This window comes from Ictidomys tridecemlineatus, chromosome 2 (assembly GCF_052094955.1).
Source record: "Ictidomys tridecemlineatus isolate mIctTri1 chromosome 2, mIctTri1.hap1, whole genome shotgun sequence".
NCBI classification, from domain to species: domain Eukaryota; kingdom Metazoa; phylum Chordata; class Mammalia; order Rodentia; family Sciuridae; genus Ictidomys; species Ictidomys tridecemlineatus.
Genome location: NC_135478.1, coordinates 217,065,320 through 217,082,161, shown reverse-complemented (window position 1 = coordinate 217,082,161; position 16,842 = coordinate 217,065,320). Strand labels below are relative to the sequence as shown.

At 45.1% G+C, this 16,842-nt stretch overlaps 1 long non-coding RNA gene across 1 annotated transcript; it reads right to left on the bottom strand.

The window, feature by feature from the left end:
* Positions 1 to 3,139: 3,139 nt before the first annotated feature.
* LOC144370336 (uncharacterized) lies at positions 3,140 to 6,218 on the bottom strand. The gene is made up of 2 exons (XR_013430319.1): positions 6,046 to 6,218; positions 3,140 to 5,229 (listed from the first exon to the last, which is right to left on the bottom strand). It is a non-coding gene; the product is annotated as an uncharacterized LOC144370336 (long non-coding RNA).
* Between the last annotated feature and the right edge of the window lie 10,624 nt (positions 6,219 to 16,842).

Genomic DNA, 16,842 nt, shown 5'->3' with positions numbered 1-16,842 from the left:
TCATCCATCCATCCACCCATTCTATTGGTTCTGTCTCTCTGGAGAACCCTGACTAATAGAACTGTTAATGGAAAAGTTAATCGCTTTCTCACAATTCATGAATTTGCATTCCATAGACACTGTCAGCATGAGCCATTATAGTCATGGGCATGGAGACACCATGTCTGGGAACCAACTGAGAGGGCACAATTTTTTCCTACCCCAAATAAACACGAGTAAACTATTCATGCTTGCAAATGCTCTAGTTGCTTGGTCAGTTCGTCCAATCAAAAAGCATTTTGTTTTTATTGAGCCTGTTCCATCCTGCAGCCAATCTCCCAAAGCCATCAGGAACGGAGACAGAGGAGAAAAGAACCGTGCCAACAGAAAGGAATCTTCAATTCTTTTTTCTTTTTCGAAGTCCTGGGGATGGAGCCCAGTGCCTCACATATGCTATCACTAAGCTATACCCCCATCCCTTTGTATTTTGAGCGGGGGTCTTGTTGAGTTGCCCACGTTGGCCTTAAAGTTGTGACCTTCCTCCCTCAGCCTCCTGAGCAGCAGGGATCTCAGCCATGTGCCACCTCAGCAGCTCAGTCCTTTAGTAGTTCTCTGTCCACTAGAGGTACCAGGCACTATACTGGGATTACAAAGAAAAATGGGATGTGGTCTCTGCTCTCAAGAAATTGTGGGATAGGAGGAAGAGAGGGCATCCACAGATCTTTGTGGTGGGTGAGAGCTGTGGTGGAGTGGAAGGGGGCACCTTCCCCATGCAGGCAGAGCTGATTGAAGGGAAGAGAAAGTGTTGACAAGATGTTGGTGGAGAGGAGGGATCCCTGGGAAGGGGGCGAGCCGCCCACAGGAGCTGCCTCAATGGCCTCTGGAGGGCCAATTGCTAAAATGTTTGGGAATCTTGCCCGTTGGTTGTTAAATGCAGTCCTTATTAAAAATTAAATTCTAAAACTTTATAATTAAATGAATTCTATTAAAAATGGAGGTAATAAATAATAAAAATGTATCACTACCTATATGTCTGCCCTTGAAGGTTTTATTTATTTTTTAGTTCTATTGTCTACATGGTACAAAGACTATCCAATGGTGACGACTCCACATCTCTTCCAACTCCATCTTCAGTGAAGTCATGTTAGTATTTGAGATGGATCATGATGAGAGAATTTACACCAAAGAAATCAACGAAAGCTGCAAATCAGGGATTATTCTCCCATCGCAGAAGATCATTTAGCAGTGGACAGACACAAGGCCATCCTTGCAAGACAAAAACAGGAGACCCCAGGCTGTGCAGAAAGTCAGGAGCAGAGTGCATCTGGAAGCAGGGATAGATGAAGTCAAGAGAGACCACACTGATGATCTTTTGAGTCCCCATCCAGGACCAGCAGCTCAGAGGACTTTAAGAGAGAAGTGAGTATCTGGGAGATGAGTCCCAACTCACGAACCATGCAGGAGACACGGCCTGTGAGAAAAGGCGGCTAGGGTGTATGTTCATCAGCTTTCTGCCACTGTGACAAACTACTGGAGAAAATCTACTTCAAGGAGGAAAGATTTAAATTTTGGCTCACAAGTCAGAGATGTCAGTCCATGGTGAACTGGCTGCATTGTTTTAGGCTGGTGGTAAGGTGGAAAGCATCATGGCAGATGATGGTGGAAAGGGCATGGCAGAGGAGAGCTCTTCCCCATCATGGCAGCTAGGAAAGGGGAGGAGGAGCCGGAAGGAAATAGGAAGGAGCCAGGGACAAGAAATGCCCACAGTGACCTGCTTCCTCTAACCGTGCCCCTCTGCCTACAGTTTCACCTCCTCCATTCGGCTCTCAATGGATTAATCCATTCTGAGGTTAGAGCCTTCATGATCCATTCACTTCCCCCAAGTCCTCCCCCATCTGGACATTGCTGCACTGGGGACCAGGCCTTCAACCTGAGACTTTGGAGTATGTTCCAAATGCAAACTCTAACCGGGTGGCTTTCAACATGGTGAGTTCCTGGGGTCGGCTGGGGGAGACCTTTGAGTGTAAATACCTTGCAGACAGTTGGGTGGTTGAAGGCAGCCTCAGGACAAGCTAGGTGGGTCCTGCACCGGGCACCAGGAGTGTGGATGGCAGCGGAAGCTTCAGAGCCTGTGAGGTCAGCCCGGAGGCACCCACAGGGGAAGCGACAGGACGGAGCAAAGCAGAAATCAATGTGCAGATGGGCAGAACAGGGAGAGGCCAGAGGAGCTGTGAGAGGGCGGAGCTTGAGAGACAAAGGGGAAGGTGTGCTGGGGAGCAGGAGAGGGACAGGGATTCTCTTTTAAAACTTTCTAGAACTGTTTCTGAAGTTAATTTGAGTAATAAAAACAATCGACAAGAAGTTGAGTATGAGAAACCGATGTGACTCCATTTTTGAGAAACCAGCTTCTACCTTAAGGCTGTCCAGAGGGAGGGGGCGCGACCCTTGTCCTTGGAAAAAACCACAGAAGCTCCTAGGCACATACCCACCCTGCTGAGTTGTTTAACAGGAGAGATCCACAGCTGTTTAACAGGAGGGATCCAGGTGTCCCTGACTCAGTTGCTAAGCAAGGACCCATAGCAAACCCTAGCAACCACCAATCAGCATGAGACAGGGAAAATATCTGAAATGCCAGGTGCCCCTCCCAGTAGTTTCGGTGATTGATAACACGATTAGGCCACCCTGCAGTTTATCGTGTGCACTCTTGCCACCCCTCACGGCCTAAACCAATCAGTTCAAATGTATCCACCACTTGAACTCACCAATCACCCTTACCCAACTTGTTCCCACCAGTGAATGTGCTGATCAATGTTAAGAGTTCCTTGATTTTCCCGCGGTGTGAAATGATTTGCTGTGTGATGTTGTGATGCATAGAGTATCTGCCCCCCCAAAACCTATAAATCCTCACTGAACTAAGGGCTGGGACTCACTCCTCCTCGGGACCGCTCGGCTGTGAGTCCAGGCACGAGCTTGCAGTAAAGACTCTTGTGTGATCGCATCGGATTCAGCTCCTGGAGGTCTATTGGGGTCCTGTGAATCTGGCATTACAAATATAGGGAAGAAATAAACAGGAGTGAGAAAATTACAATGAGGCAGGGATTATTTACTCTTATGGCTGGTTTGTATCAGTGATGGAAGAAAAACAGCACTGAGCCAAATAGGGTTTTGTTTTTGTTTTTAGTGAAAATAAATTAAGCAACCAATAGGGAAGGCCTAAACATTGGGACAGACAGGCTGCCGGCTGGAGGGAGCACCGGAGGACATGGGAGAAGAGACGAACACCTTAGAGGGAGGGACATTGCATCTGCAGAGTTTAGAATTGTCCAGAGACAGCCGCGATAAGGCAGCCAGAACAACAGCTGACGTGCACTGAGCCTTGACCTGGGACAGAGCAGAGATGGTTAAGACGATATAAACTTGGCCTTGACATTGAGGGTCCATGGGGGAAAGATGTCACAAGGAACAATAAAATTATAACAAATGGGGTTAAAACACACGAAGGAGTTGAAGATGGTGGGAGACGGGGATGGCATTATTTAAGGAAGTCCAGAAAGGCTTTTCTGAAGATACTGAAGCCAAGACCAGAGAAGCCAGGACTGGCTGCTGGCCCAGAAGCAGAGGAGAGGGTGGGCGATGGGTGCTGCCTGCCTGGCAGAGGGGAGAACCCAGCCTGGCCAGCTGAGCTGAGGTCCGGTGGAGGAAGGCTGAGGTTAGGCCACGTAGGACTCGGAGGCTGAGGCAGGGATTGGGGATTTTATCCCAAGCGCCATGACAAACCTTTGGTGCAATGGCCTGACTGGGTTTGCGTTTTTGAGGATTATTTCTGGGCCACTGTATGAAGAATGGACTGGAGGGGGCGGGGAGGACAGGGAGCAGAGGGTCGCCATCTCCACAAGGCACGGAGTTGGCTTGAAGGAGCAGGTGACCGTGGAGATGAAGAGTGGCAGGTATGTTAATCCGGGGTTACAATCTGCAGGACCTGCTGCTGGGTGGTTTAAGGGAGAAAGCAAAATACAGGATGACCCTGCCTGAGCACCGGCGGGTGTGCGGAGGGGGCTGGTGGAAATCAGTGATGGGGATGGAGGAGGAGTTGTGTAGGGTGGGCCGGGTTTGCCACCCCAGGAACAGGTGGGCCTTACAGGTTCTAGGGCAGGAGCCACAGGAAAGCCAGGTGGAGGCAATTGCTCTAGGGCACGGGTGCTGCTGAGACGCACGAGGAGAGGGAGCCGGGCAGAGGAGAACCCGGGCCTAATTACAAGGACAGCTAGAAGGGACTAAAAGAGATTTTGCAGAAAAATCCGGCAACACGTGGAGGTGAAGAGAGAAGCAGGTGAAGATGGACGCTCCGGGCAGCGGGAGGGAGGAGGCCAGTCCTGATAATGTCTCAACATGACACCCACCGGGGCCCAGGGGAGCATCCAGCCCACACTGGTATTTACAGAATCAGAAGGAAGAGCTGCCGTCCAGCCTGGCCAGCAAATGGCCCACATCCTTGGTAAGTGAGAGCCACGGTTACCTTTTCCATGTGGATTCATGATCTTCAAAAACTAGGACTACAGTCTTATTCACTCGACATCTAAACTCCAGCTTAAACCACCCTCGGCCTAACAGATTTTTTCCTTGAAAACTGAGATGTTTTCCTTCAGTTTTTAGTTGGGCTTCAGGGTCACCACTCGGAACAGGAATGATTGCTGGTGCCAAAGAACTTCACCTAAGACAGGACTCCTAAGGTTTTGAAACAGACACCCACTTGGAGCTTTGATATATGAAAGGTCCAAAGTCACTGATCTCCTGCAGAGAAAGTCCCTATTCTCCCGTGTCTCAGAATTTAACAGAGATGATGATTTTTCAGGGTCAGTGCCACGTGGTTGGCATTTTGCTTTCTGCTTTTGCCTTCCCGGGCACTTCAGAAGCCATATGGTAGGCGACTGATAATGTGGTTAAAGGAGCAAGACACCTGGCTTCCTGCATCCAGGCCTCGGGCTCCACCCACAAGGGCTCCCCTGGGTGCCTCCCTGGGTACAGATCTCCTGCTCCTCCACCATCGCTTCCAGTCCCCATCTCTCTCCCCTTTAATGCTTTTTTTTCTTTATTCTTCTTGACACCCCAATTTCTTTCTTTCTCTCTGGTTTGCTTGTGTTCTTTCTCAGTCTTCCTGCACCATCCATCTTCTCGCCGCGGAGCTCAGAGATTCACAGCAGCCCTTTCTTGGATCTCATTGTCTGAGCCATGACTCCTCCCTGACTCTGTCTGTTTAAAAAAAAAAAAAATCTTGTCATCCGAGCTTCACTTCACAACTGCTTGGAATCTTGATAAAGGAAGATTTATCTGGTGTGTACACAATGGTGACCCCCAGGCTAAGTGCTCAGAATGCATATCATGAATGCAAGCATCTCTTTGTTTTATTTGGTTAACATTCTCTTTATAATTATTCTAGAAGGTAATAGGAGGAATTGAATGAATGCTTTGTGTGGCAGGTCAACAGTTGGGATCTGTGTTTTGTGAGTGGACACTTCAGAATGACCGGTAATGCTTGCTACCCACAAGTCTTTGTTTATTGACTCCTCACCTGACTTCCATCTTCCCTCCTCACCCCATCTCTAGAGTTCATACGAAGGTAAAGAGTTGGTGAGAGTTGTTTGTTTGGGATAGGAAAGGTTGACAGAGAGGAGGGGGAAACATTCTTTTTCTCACCTCGTAATGAAGAACTTTCTAGCAACCAGGTTGCTCACTCCATGGTTAATTTACTTGTCAAGTTTAGACAGAATAATGGACTTTGGAATGACTCTGACCATGAATTCAGTCATTTTAATAACCCAAAAAGACAGTATTATATAAGGATCTACGTGGGACCAAATCCCTGCCTCAGAGCAGTCTGCCCTTGATATTCCGGGAGACTCGTTCCAGCATCCCACAGATACCAAAATCTGCAGATGTCCAAGTAACTTTTATAAAATGGCTTCGTATTTGCATAGAACATGAACACATCTTCCCATACATTTTAAATCATCTTTAGATTGCTTATAATACCTAAACCAATGCAAATGCTATACAAATCTTTGTTACCTGTATTGCCAAGGGGATTATGCCAAGAAGGTCTGCACGTGTGTAGTACAGATGCAGCATTTTTAGAATATTTTTGATCCTCCTTTGGTTGAATCTGTAGGTTGAATCTCCCCATGGACTGCTGACTATAATCAGTTCAGGTGTGACCACAGGGAGGGGTTCCTTGGATCAGTCACCCTGTTTTCAAAGTTGAAAACAAAAGGATCTGTTACTCACTAAGCTGATTTTCTGTGGCTCCCAATATTCCTTTCATTCTAGGTAGATATGGCTTTTCCCCAACAGTTGTTTGGTTAAGAATATAAAAAACAGGCCAAGAAGAACAATCTCTTTTAAATGGCAGCCTGTCTAGGGAGGCCTTCTTTGTACTTAGGGTAAGACTCGCTAATTATATTTTAAGTGCTTTTTTAAAAATGTTTTTTAGTTGTTGATGGACCTTTATTTTATTTATTTGTATGTGGTGCTGAGAATGGAACCCAGTGCCTCACACATGCTAGGCAAGCGTTCTACCACTGAGCCACAACCCCAGTTTCTTTAGATTGTATAAATCTTTCACTTTTTACTAATTATATTTTAATGGATTTTTTTTTCATGTTGAAATTCATAAAGTAAATGTTGAGTCTTTCCTTGACATTAGGATTGGACTGAGTCTATCTTACTGATTCAGTTAGTTCATTTTAAAGTTCTGGACATAGTGTCAATATGATGCTGAGTAGCAAGTTTCACTGAGATTAACAACAGTGGAAAGAACCTTGAGAAAGCTAAAATATGTGTATTTCATTAATATGTTGCATATTTTCTGCTCCCGGATCATTAGAACCTATAGCCAAATTCTCTATTTTTAAGTTAGACATTTTTTTTTTTAAGAGTAGTCTTAGGTTTTTGGAAAAATGCACGGAAAACAAGGTTCCCACATACCCCCTCATCCCCCTTCCCCTCTCCAGCTTCTCTGATCATTAACATCTGCATTAGCCTTGTACATTTGCTAGATGAACCAATATTGATACATTGTTATTCTTTTTTTTTAAAGAGAGAGAGAGAGAGAGAGAGAGAGAATGAGAGAATTTTAATATTTATTTTTTAGTTCTTGGCAGACACAACATCTTTGATTGTATGTGGTGCTGAGGATCGAACCTGGGCTGCACGCATACTAGGTGAGCATGCTACCGATTGAGCCACATCCCCAGCCCCAGATACATTGTTATTAACTGAAGTCTGTGATTTAGATGAGGGCGCACTGGGTCGTTCATTCTGAGTTTTGACAGATGCCTAGTGACATGTATCACTACAACAAGAAGACAGAATAGTTTCACTGCCCTGAAAATCCTCTGTGCTCCACCAATTCATTCCTTCCACTCTGCACTGCCCCAACCCTTCCCCCAACCACTGACCTCAAGGTCTCCGTTGTCTGGCCTTTCCCCGAATGTCACATAGTCCCAAACCAGGCAGTAGTGTAAGGGGGGGTTCCTCACCTTCTCAGAGGGCTCTTACACTCCTCTTCTGAACATCAGCAAACACTGGAGGTGGAGAGAGAACGGCTCTGGGTGAGTTTATAGCTGGAGGCAGCTCAGGGAGGTGGGTGGGTCTGGCCTGGGAACTGAAGGGTGGGAGCAGGACCCGTGATACACCCAGGAGCAAACAGCCCCGGGCCGTGAAACAGGGATGGAGACTGGATTTATTTTGAATGGGGCAGAAATGGGAAGTAAGGTGGCTAGGAAAGGAAGTCCTTCAAAGACCAGGAGATAACTTTATCTGGAATTAGAAACCACAAATTATCTTGTTCCTTCCAGACAGAAAATGTCTTATGCCAACTGTTCATGTGCATGCGCCCGCACACCAATTGATTATTTTCTTTCAGCCATGCAGCCTCTTGGCTCTCTTTGCCCTATGAAAGGGCTTTGGGTTAGCAGATGGATGTGAAACCACGGGCCCTGATGAAGAAGAAGACGGGAGAGGGGCAGAAGAAGGAGGGATGATGGTTTCCTGCCGTCATCACATGGTCTCAGCCCTTGGCTCTGCAAAGCCTGGCTCCTTTCACCTCTGTTTTCCTGGTTGACAAAGCTCTTCAAACTGCAAAGCCCTGTGCAAATGCCCCCTAGTATTATGCTCCCCACACCAGGCAAGGTGTGCCTCCTTTTCCTCTGTGCTTTTCTAAATCAAGTCCATGTCTGGGACAAAAATTGCAGCTTTCCCTCATGATCTCAGTAAGCCGAAATCCCTTTCCATCCCCCAAGAGTCAATACAGTGTATAATAAGAATCTTCATACGGCCTAGTTATCACACACTGCACTTATTTGTTTTCTGGGTCTCCGTCTTGCCTTTTACCACAAGATTGTGAGACAAAGGCGTTCACTGAAGTGTGCCACAGACTAACATGCTGTCTGCATGTAGTAGGTGCTCAAGAAATACTTCTTTGATATAATGTATTTTTATTTCTTCAGTAATAGATTGACCTTGACTTATTGTAACTTTTTTTACTTTATACACTTTTTTTTAAAAGAGAGAGAAGAGAGAGAATTTTTTTAATATTTATTCTTTCATTTTTGGTGGACACAACATCTTTTATTTTATGTGGTGCTGAGGATTGAACCCAGCGCCCGTGCATGCCAGGCAAGAGCATTACTGCTTTAGCCACATCCCCAGCCCTACTTTATACACTTTTTAAAATTCTTTTGTGATAACATTTAGCTTCAGAAAGAAACATTGGGCAGCGATACAAAAGTATTTTCTTTCTTTCTTTCTTTTTTTTTTTTTAAAGAGAGAGTGAGAGAGGGGAGAGAGAGAGAGAGAGAGAGAATTTTTAATATTTATTTTTTAGTTCTCGGCGGACACAACATCTTTGTTTGTATGTGGTGCTGAGGATCGAACCCGGGCCGCACGCATGCCAGGCATGGCGCGCTACCGCTTGAGCCACATCCCCAGCCCAAGTATTTTCTTTCTTAATGTCTTCATTCTAGAAACTCCTTTCTATTAGATTTACTGAACACCTTTGAAATGTTTTGTTCAAAACGAAGACACTGGGCTGGGGTTGTGGCTCAGCGGTAGAGCACTTGCCTAGCATGCATGAGGCCCTGGGTTTGAATCTCAGTACCACATATAAATAAATAAAATAAAGTTTATCAATAACTTTAAAAAGTAATTAAAAAATAAATAAAACACACATGAACACAGGGCTACCCAGGACGGTCAGTATCACTGTCTTTTGTCTCCACGTTCTGCCCCACTGGACGGTCTACAGGGGCAATAGCACATATGGAGCTGCCCTGTATGACAGCAATGCCTTCTTCTCAACACCTCCTGAAGGACCTGTCTGAGGCTCAAGAAATACTTTTAAAATGGCACGAAGGATGACAGGATTCCTGAAGCAATGTTTTATTTGGTATTTTCTACTATTTTTACTATTTACCTAGTAAATAGCCATTCAATTGCATATTTAGAAACTTGTGATCTGGTCTGAACATCTTGCCCAGTTAGCAAGATGTAGCCAGTCAACAAATAGCCCACATGACCTTCCACTCGTGGGTCGGATGAGGACTCATACCTTTGCCTGTCTCTTGTTTCCCCTTGATGTTCTCAATGCTTACAACTTAAAAAGTGCATCTTCCCCAACAGCTCTTTTGGAGAATAGGATGAAATTAAATTAAATTAAATTAAATCCTTCCCACCCCCATCATTCATTCTCCTCGGCAGAGTTGACCAAGGACCCAAAGCTCTCAGAGCCAACCCAGGCACCTGGGGCTGTCCAAGTAGAAAAAGCATCTGATTTTCGTCACTGGGACATCCCGGGCTACTGAAGGGGGGCATGGCTAACAATTCACCTGACTCTGATTGACACAGCCCTCGAGAATAACCATCTGGATCCCATCACTGTTTTGATTGTTTTTATCATCTATATACTATTCTCAGATGTCGGGCCAACTTCTGTAGGAAACTAGACTAAAATGCAGGGCCTTCAACTTCTGGTGACTGCAGAGAATATAGACAAGCAAACAGGTAATATAACATAGGCTGGAAAACAAACCACTGAACAGATTGTGGTTGAGGCTGATTGGCCCTTTCAGCCTCTGAGAGTTGGATCTTGGAAGGATCTTTGTAGATCCAGGGATCTGAGTCTCAGTCTTGTGCTTCTGGTAAGCTTATTACATCAATTCCCCCATGAGTCATCAGGGTCTGATGAACTGATCCATTCTAACTTTTTGGTTTGAATCTAGAACATCCCCCAAATCCTGATGCATTGGAAGATTTGTCCCAATGTAGCAATATTTGGAGTTGGGGATTCGGGGAAGTGACTGGGTCATGAGGAATTCATAGCCGAATGGAGTTTTTGAAGGTAGTAGACCCTGTAAGAGGTGAAACCTAGTTAAAGGAAATGAGTCTTTGGAGACATACCTGGGGAACTCTATCTCTTCCTCCAGCCCCTTTCTCTCTGATTCCTGGATACCATGAGGTGAGCCTCTCTGTCCTACCATACCCTCTCTGGCATGACTCTCTCCTCACCACACTCCATAGTGATAGAGCAAGACACACTGAAACCTCAGAACCTGTGAACCCAAGTAAATCTTTCCTCTTTTAAGTTGTTTTTCTCATGTATTTTGCTGTGAGCAAGAAAACTGACTGATACACAAACTAAATCACAGACTAGATTTGGTTTTTTCCCAAATCAGTATAGTAATGTATGAATTTAAGGAAAGAGATGTATCTTTTTAGGGACCAAATGTTTAAGTGAAGGGCATTTACTTACCTTTTGATATACATGAAACTGATTAATTTCTAATGAGAAACTAACATGCTAAAAGTGTGGGAATAGCACCCTGAGGTGCATTTTCTATGGGGTGTCGTTCGTCCTAACAGACACATACACCCTGTTCCACTTTGAAAAAATGGCTTCCCCAAGAAACAAATATTGCAGACTCATTCTTTCTCTTCACTGTGTTTTTTAAATTTTCACAGGGACTATCTATCACCCATTTACATGTGCCATTCTGAATCCTTCTTCATTTTGCTATTTTAAAATGATACTTAAATTCTTTAAATTCCAAAATAAGCTAGTGATCATGACTGGAAATTAAAACACAAGTGTAAAGAAAAAGTTAATAGTGTCATATCGGCCTACATCTCCATTCCCACTCCTTGTGGCAATAGATAGAGCCGGGAGCGCACAAGCCTTCTGCACCTTTTACCAGGATTATACAAAGATTACACAGCTCGATGGGGGATCATCACGTTTCTTTTATAAGTATTATATGATGCACCTTATTCTGAAACTTACTCTTCTTAATCACTATTGCATCATGGACGCTTTCCCTTGACCTCTGGACACAATGTTGTATCGTAGTTGGTCAGTCCCCAGCCCCTTTGTCAGATGAGATCACATCAGCAAGTGTTGCCTATGGAGTGTGGACAGAAGATAGGACACCACTCCTGTACCCAGCCCATGAAAACTGCCCACTGGAGCCTCCATTCCTTCCTCTGATCTGCCAGCTAGAGGTGAAGGTCCCACTTCAAGGTCCCACTCACAGGTGGGACTTCAAGGTCTCACCCACAAGTGGGACTCACTGCACCGAAGGCCACCTGCCAAACACCCACTCTGGACTGTTCTGAAAACAAGAAACCATGTGGTAGCCATGGTTAGCGTTGATCTGCGGCTACTGCTTGGGCTGCTTAACTGAGGCCAAGGCCTATGCTGTTCTAGACAGAAACTATAATAATGCTTCTTGTTTGTTTGTTTGTTTTTTTTAAATGGACAACCAGATACAAAATCCAGAATGTATAGTGACCAATTGTGCAGCTGTTTGTCACGCAATTCCTTAATATCCATTAATTCATATAAATTTAATTTGGAGTCTAGACAACTAACTTAGATATCAGGGTGAATACATGGGAATAAGAAAAAAGTCACCTGACATTCATATTTTCATTTTTTACTATGTAATTTCATTTAGTTTGACCACAGTGCAAACTTGATTTCTTTTGGCCAAGAGTTTAAGAACCATTTTTCTTTCGTTCTTTTTTTTTTTTTTTTTTGTACCAGGAATTGATCCAGGGGGCATTTAACCCCTGAGCCACACCCCCAGCCCATTTTTTTTGAATTTTATTTAGAGACTGGGTCTTGCTGAGTTGCTTAGGACCTTGCTGAGTTGCTGAGGCTGGCCTTGAACTCACCATCCTCTTGCCTCAGCCTCCTGAGCTACTGGATTGTAGGCACATGCCACCGCACCTGGCCATGTTCTCTTTTGAACACTGTCCTTTTGTCCATTGTCCCTAACTAATGGCTCAAACTATGCAGGTTTTGTTGTTCGGTTGGAAGTGGAAACTTTCTAAAAAATTTCAGCTCTTCTTGCTTTAAAGGTAGGGTAAAGGAGAAAAGGGAAATAGTCGGGAAGTGAAAGAAAGGGGAATTAAAAGAAATTAGTAGGACTTGGATTATTCCAGTTTCAAAAATCATTATAATACTTTTAACAGTCAAACCTGAAGCCCAAAAGATCCTTATGCTCCCTGCATGCGTTTATTTTTAGTTTTTTTTTATTTTTAATGCTTTATAGTCATGCATAATAGTGGAGTTCATTTTGATGTATTCATAATGCATTTGACAGTTTTCTCCATTTCAATCCCCAGCGCCATCCCTTTCCCTCCTCTCCTCTCTCCTCCTTATCTACTTCCTCTATTCTATTGGTCCTCCTATTTACTTACTTTTTAATTGGTACATTACAGTTATATATAAAATTGGAATGCATCATGATATATTTATACATGCACATAGCATAATTTGAACTAAAACTCCATCAACTTTATGGCTGAGGAAAATAATGTAGTTAAGCTAAGATCTTGTTGCAGCAGTTTGGGGTAGAATATTCGCCCCGTGGTAACAGATCTATAGAGTAAGTAAAACCATTGTAGGGAGATACATATGCAATCGGGTGCAGAGAAAAATTGGTACATAGGCACCATGAATTTGCATTTCATCCATGGTCTAACCAACCATGCTGCTCAGATCACAGAGCTGCAGTTAGGGCTCAGTGTGGGTCGATGGAGGAATTAACCCAGAACTCCATGTACAGACCTAAAAATACCCTAGGAAAAAAATATGCCTAGAGGATACAGCAATTTGAGACCATACTAAAAAGACCATCAAATCCCAGCCATTAGGTCAAACATTTCACTAGTAAAGAAATTAAAGGTGCTGAAAGTATAGGTATTTTCTATAATGTCTCAGGTTATTACAAAGAGGACAAGAAGGTGAATGTGTTTGTCTGTGGGTGCTAAGCCAGAGAGGGATGCCACTCCATCACACCAAAGACCCTGCTTAGCAAGTCAGTGGGGTCACACACAGAACCAGAGAAAGGGGTTATACTTTGCTTTGATCATGATTTCTAAGGTGGGTATTTGGATGCAAAACCTTATAGCTTTTGTTTCCCAATACTTCCTTTCCAGTTCTGAGTCTTTACACACCTGGACTCCTGATCAAACCCATTCAGTGCTCCTCCACAGCTTACGGAAACAGTTTCGAATACCAGCCTCATTGTCTAACCCTATTTTGTGTTCGTATTGTCAATCATCTGTCCACTGTCTGGGCAGGGCCACATCTTGTGGGCGTGGTCATTTGAGGTGACAGGTTCATTCTTCCTTCCCAGCCCTATGCCCTTCCTCCTTGCCTTTCCTCTTCCTCTCCCCACATCCAATCCTCATGGTGCTGTGGGTAGGGTTCGGTCCTTCCCCACACAGCAGTCCAGCTCCCTCCTAAGTACGATAGTGAGTGGCAGGGTGGCTTCCTGAGTGTAGTGGCCAAGGGTTCCATATCTAGAAGGACGACACTTGGTTTAATGTTTTGCTGTCATGACCTTGAAATTCACCTTGAACAATCTGGGGCAAGAGGATCCTTGAACCCTACTTTGAAGACACATTGTCCCCACATTGTCATTCGGTTTATGTCTCAAATCCAGGAGTGGTTCCACCCTATTGTCCTCAGGTTTGGGCACATGTAGTTTGTAGCTCCATAGCAAGCCAAAAAACTGGGCCAAGTTTCTAGGGCATTAACACTGATTCTGCACCTGCACCCTTGGTCTCTGGGGACACTTGGGTAGGCACAGGTGATATGAATGTGCACTCATTCACTGTCTTTGAATGTGTGCCTGTGTCCTTGAAGCTTTCTGCCTGCAGTTTCCACATCCATGGATTTAACAATCTATGGATCCAAAAAAAAATTTTTTTAAAGTTACATCTGTACTGATCATACTTAGCCTTTTTTCTTGCCATTTATTCTCTAAACAACACAGTATAACAATCATTTACCTAGCACAACATTGTATTAGGTATTTTATGCAATCTAGAGATGACAAAGTATATGGGAGTATTGCACAGGTTATATGAAAATACTCCATTTTACATAAAGGACTTGAAGATCTGAGAATTTTGCATCTGGGGATGCAAACTTGGATTTTGCACCAATTTCCTGTGGATACTTCCTGAAAAGGGGGCCCTGGGTTTTTGTTTTGCATTGGGTTCCACAAACTTTGCAGCCAGTTCTGTGGGTGGTAACTACTCAAATGAACAACTCCAGCATACGCCCTTATGCTTTTACTTAACTAAAATGAAGACAAAACTTCAACATACCTAGAGAAACTTCTTTACACAAAACAGTCTTACTCCTGTCACCTCATCAACCACCTGCCAACCCCATGGAGTAAGGATCACGAATTCCAACAGTCCTTACTGATCCCGAGGCATTTGTTCACCAATTTCTGTTTTCCTGTTGAATTTTGTGTTCGTATTTTTCAGCTCTATAATGCCTATAAGAGTAAAAGTTCCTAAGAGCCTGAGTGCTTAGCACATGGATATGGCTAAGCTCTCCACTGCTCTAGCTTCTTAGGGCTGCTGTAACAAAGCACCATAAACTTGATTTAAGCAACAGTAATTTATTCTTTCACAGATCTGGAAACTAGAAGTCTAAATCAAGGTGTCTGCAGGGCCATATGACCTCTGAACCCCGTGCAGAATCCTTCCTAGCCTCTTCCTGGCTTTTGGTGGTTGTTGGTGATCTCTGGCATTTCTTGGTCTCTAGATGTACCACCTTGATCTTCCAAGCTCACAGGGTTTCTGTCTCCACCTGGGTGTCTCCTTAAAAGATCATCTGCAATGATCTTATTTCCAAAAGGTCACATGTGCCAAGGCTGGGGGTTAGGATTTCAGTGTGTCTATTTAAGGGGGATCTCCTGCCCCCACATTGTCATTCAGTAAGTCATATCGATTACAACTGTGCGGTGTCTCCTGAAACTTCTACTCTCTATTCATTGCCACTGTCACCATGGCCCAGGTCTCCCTCACTCTTGACCGCCTAATCATCGTGGGCCTCGCCATAGTCAATAAGGGCTGTCGAACATCTGCATCTGTTCTCATCACCTCATTTCCCATTATCACAGGGAGAATCCCAACTCTTGGGTGATGTTTAGGAGACCTTGCCTGACATGGCTCCACTTACCTCTCTGACCTCCCTCCCTTCCACCTGCCCCCGTCCTCTCTCACCAGCTTGCCAGTCATTCCCATGTGCTCTAGTGCCGCAGTCTGGCTGGGCACAATTCAGGAGCCACTTGTCAAAAGAAACTAACTTTATTTTTAGAACTACAAATGCCAAACAAAACAGCTCCTCAGGAAAAAACCCTCAGAGCCCAACTGCCACCACTGGCTTCCCACAAGCCTCTCACCCCCACCCCAGCCTCTCCACCTCCCACAATCCTCCTGCTCTTGAGGCTGATTGGCTGGGTCATGTGGGCGGAGCCAAAGAAGTCCCCCAATGAGCAGCTCCGTGGTCTGAAAGGGTAGGGAAACAGCCCAATGAGCATCACCGCAGAGGAGCCAATCAGCTAGATGTTGCTGGGGCCGCTGTGAGCCAATCATCAGCTGGCAGTCTGAAGGGCAGGGAATCAGCCCAATGAACATCACCGCAGAGGAGCCAATCAGCTAGATGTTGCTGGGGCCGCTGTGAGCCAATCATCAGCTGGCAGTCTGAAGGGCAGGGAAACAGCCCAATGAACATCACCGCAGAGGAGCCAATCAGCTAGATGTTGCTGGGGCCGCTGTGAGCCAATCATCAGCCGGCAGCTGGAAGTTTGCTGGCAGCTGGAAGTTTGCTGGGGCCCCTTTGGCTGTGGCTCTCAACATCTCCCCCTCTCTGTTTAAACAACAAGCATGTGGCTTAGGGACCGTGCCTGCCTTAGGTTGTCCAATACTACATATGGTCCTTACCCGTCATCAGATGAGCTGACCTCAGGGCGTCAGCCTCCTGTCTTAGGTTGGTACCATTGCAATTGGATCTTACCCGTCATTGACTACCGGTCCAGTATACAGCCACACCTGTGCAGAGGTACCAGAGGGGGGGTGAGATTCTTTGGCCAACTGAGATTCCCTCAGGCAGGGGCCAGGATCACATTCTCCAGACCTACACAGTGCTAGGAGCACTCCCCATCCTTCCCCATCCAGGGTTTGGCTTTCATGTCCCTTCCTTTAGGAAGCCCCCCATCCTGCTCCTGTATCTGGGGAAAATTGGCGGGAGAGGTTGGCCACACCGCTCTCTTCTCCACTGTTCACCAAAGAGATGCCTAACATCACCAACCCGACATTTCTGCCCTGACCACTTCCTCCACCCCTCAAAAGTAAGGTGGAAAGTGGAAGTCAAGTCACACACTATGAAGCTCCAGGGTACCTGGGGAGAAGGGTGGGGATAAAAGGAGATTTTGTAATTCTTATCACACACTATGATCCCCTTAGTGTTGTTTCAGAAATGCAAAAACTAACAGAACTTACTTG